Source organism: Myotis lucifugus, unplaced genomic scaffold (genome assembly GCF_000147115.1).
Source record: "Myotis lucifugus unplaced genomic scaffold, Myoluc2.0 scaffold_23, whole genome shotgun sequence".
Classification (NCBI taxonomy): domain Eukaryota; kingdom Metazoa; phylum Chordata; class Mammalia; order Chiroptera; family Vespertilionidae; genus Myotis; species Myotis lucifugus.
This window is the reverse complement of record NW_005871071.1, coordinates 5,882,591-5,885,710: the sequence shown is the minus strand read 5'-3', so window position 1 is coordinate 5,885,710 and position 3,120 is coordinate 5,882,591. Positions and strand designations below refer to the sequence as shown.

Genomic DNA, 3,120 nt, shown 5'->3' with positions numbered 1-3,120 from the left:
CAACAGCTCCCCACAAGCTTGAAGAGCCCTTGCCACCCTCCCTATCTGTAGCCCTAGCTTCTCAGAGAGCCTGCACAGCTTTTTTCCCCTAGGCTGAGGCTATCCTCGCCTGCAGGGCGCTTATGGGATTCGGACGCAGAACCCGGGAGAAAACGCAGGGGAGGGAGGGAATGGAGAGCCCGGGGCGGCGGGGAGCAGGCAGTGGGTCTCGCCTCCGCACGGGCGCGGCGCGCCGCTGGAACTACGCTTCCCAGCCTGCTCCGCTGCGGCCGCGCGCCGGGCGCCGTGCCCGCCGGCCGGGAGCCGCCTGTTGATCGCGCGCCCGCCTGGCCACGGCGCGCCCTGCTAGTGGCCCCGCTATTCCGAGCTGACGGACTGACGGCTCGCACCGCCGGCTCCGGGATGGACGCACGAACGGGTGAGCGCGCAGGGGCTGGGTGAGGGTCAGCCCGGACCAGGCGCGGTGTGCAGCCCCGGTCCGTGGCGCGGGGATGGCCGCGCCCTCCTGCAGCTGGAGGATGCTCCGTGGCGTCGGCGCTCAGCCGACCGGCTGGGCGCGGAGAGCGGGGCCGCCTCGTGCCTCCCGGCCGCGCGGGCTGCGCGGGGCTACGCGGAGGAGAGCGCTGCACCGGGCTACGCGGGCGGGAGGCAGGGTCCCACGCCTTGCACTGCGGCTCCGCAGCCTCTGCAGCCGCCGTGCCGCTGCAGTGAGGGCGCGGTCTCCTGCCCTCCCCGGGCTGCGGGGCTGGGTTTTTCCACCCTGGGCTTTGTTCCCCACTTTCTCCTCTCCTGTGAACGTTTGACAAGCTCCTGGAGCCCGATTTGCGCCTCTCCCTGCATCGCCTCTCACTGCACCGTTACCTTGGGCAACGGGGAAGGGTGGACCCCGGCTAGCGTCCTTTTCTAAGATCTCCGGAGCTGTCACCCACAGGCGTTTCAGCTTTCAGAGAGCGGCCTGATGCAGGTCCTCGGGACCCTTCTATTTTTCCTGGTTAAAGAAATGGTAGCATGTGCTCCCTTGAGTCTTCTTAAATTTCCCGTTGACGTGCAGAAATTCAGATTGATTTTTAAATGCCATAATAATAATAAAATATTAATAAAATTCTTCTAATGGGAATTGTTACTTAAAGTAGCCAAAGGTGATGCAGGCCAAATGCAAATTAGCAATGAAATGGTCCGGCTTCATCCTGCCCTTTAAACATCTGAATCACGAGGCACTGGGAAAGGGAATGAAAAGAACATCGGAGCAGGTGCTTTTAAGATGGGTTCTTGTCCTGGCTCTAAGAAGCTGAGGGACTCTGGGCTAGTCCCTCCACCTCTCTGAGCCTCTTCCTCCATGTAAAATGGGACGTCTGGGTAAATGATTTCTAAACCTCTGCTCTCCCAGGACTCTCATATCAGGGAACTGAAGAGATGAGGATGCTCTGTTCAGCACCATCACGAAAGCCTGATTGTGACAGAACAAGTGGCTTTACCCGAGTGAGGAGCAAAGATTGTTAGGGCTTAGGCCATCTAATCTTGTAAAAAAGTGATTTCCTCTATCTATTCTCTTTAACCCAATGAATATGGGTAACCATGCCGGGAGCCGGTCCATCCTTGCTGCTTGACACAGTCGCTGTTATGTTCGTTTTTTATTTGCTGAAGGTGAGGTCAGGGTGAGGCAGCAGGGGTAGACGTGGTCAGTAAGGCTGTGGGGAGAAAGCCCAGCAGGAAGTAACCAGAGAGAATATACACTGAGGAAACAGAGGACAGGTGCTGGTGGATTTATGTGAATAACAAATACTACACAATAGAAGGCACGAGAGAGCCAGAAAAGCAGTGCAATGCCAACCCTGCCATAACTGATTCAGACAAGGACTCATCCGTGGTACTAAACCTCTGAGAGAAAGGTTGTTGGAAAACAGGATCCTCACATTATTTCAAAGTATCTCACGAGAGGTTACCTAGGAAACCTGTGCCCTTCCAGGGGAGAGAGGAGGAGGTTATCACTTTAACCTAATGATCAGGCTTACCGGTACCTAGAATGGGTCTCCTGTCAGATGCAGTAAGGCCATAACTTCACTATGGAGTGTTCTTGCCAAAAAGACTGGAGGAAGGGGGAGTGTGGTAGATTAAAATACTCAAGTGATGTGACAACCAGTTCGGGTGTGTGAACTTGGGATCCTAGATCAGGGGGGAAAAAATGGCTATAAAAGATGATTTGGCCCTAGCCGGTTTGGCTCAGTGGATAGAGTGTCATTCTGCAGACCGAAAGGTCCCAGGTTCGATTCCCGTCAAGGGCACATACCTCAACTGCAGGCTCCTCCCAGGCCCCGGCCCTGGTCAGGGCGTGTGCAGGAGGCAACCAATCAATGTGTTTCTCTCACATTGATGTTTCTCTGTCTTTCCCTCTCTCTTCCACTCTCTCCAAAAAATTAATTAATTAATTAAAATAAAAGATTATTTGGTGACAATTGGGGAAAGTTGAATATTAGAAAATATTATGGAATTACTTTTAATTTCTTTAGGTGCAGCAGTGGTGCTGTGGTTTTGTAGGACACTGCTCTTGTTCTTTTGAGATGTGGGTGTTAGAGGCAGTGTTATAACATCTGCAACTTTCAGCTGGTTCAGGAAAAAAGGTCTAAGAGTGGTGGAGCAAGCTCAGAAATACAGCAAAGAGATGACATTTGGTGAGTCAAAGATAGTGGTATACAGGTACTTACTGTATTAGCTTTTGCCTTTTGGTAGATTGAAACTCTTTAAATAAAAAAATTGGGGGATATTAATAAAATCAATAAATAAGGAGAAAGCACTGTGGAGGGCTGTGGGGTTGGTGACAGACAGCTGCAGTGAAGCTGTGGGGAACTCATAGTAAATCTGTGGCTTCATGTTCCCAACATTGAAATCCTATTGCAGGTATGAGTGGGGTCAGTGGAAAAAAAAGTATCAAACCAGTGATCGTCGCGACAAAGTAAGCGGTTAGGTAGGTCCTGACCTTTCATTGCTTCTACTAGCTCAACCACATCTTTTGGATCTTTTCACTTGGTAATTCAGTGTGATCGTACAATAGTTTTCTACTAGGGCTAATATGTTAATAATGTCATGAGTTTCACGTGAATAGCCAAACTCATATTTCTTTCT

At 51.7% G+C, this 3,120-nt stretch overlaps 1 protein-coding gene across 1 annotated transcript in view; it reads left to right on the top strand.

The window, feature by feature from the left end:
* Nucleotides 1–322: 322 nt before the first annotated feature.
* Nucleotides 323–3,120, top strand: part of TMOD2 (tropomodulin 2) — a 50,511-nt gene continuing 47,713 nt past the window's right edge. Inside the window, exon 1 of the mRNA XM_006085955.3 lies at nt 323–418. The gene's annotated coding sequence lies outside the window, so the exon portion shown is untranslated. The remainder of the gene's footprint in view (nt 419–3,120) is intronic.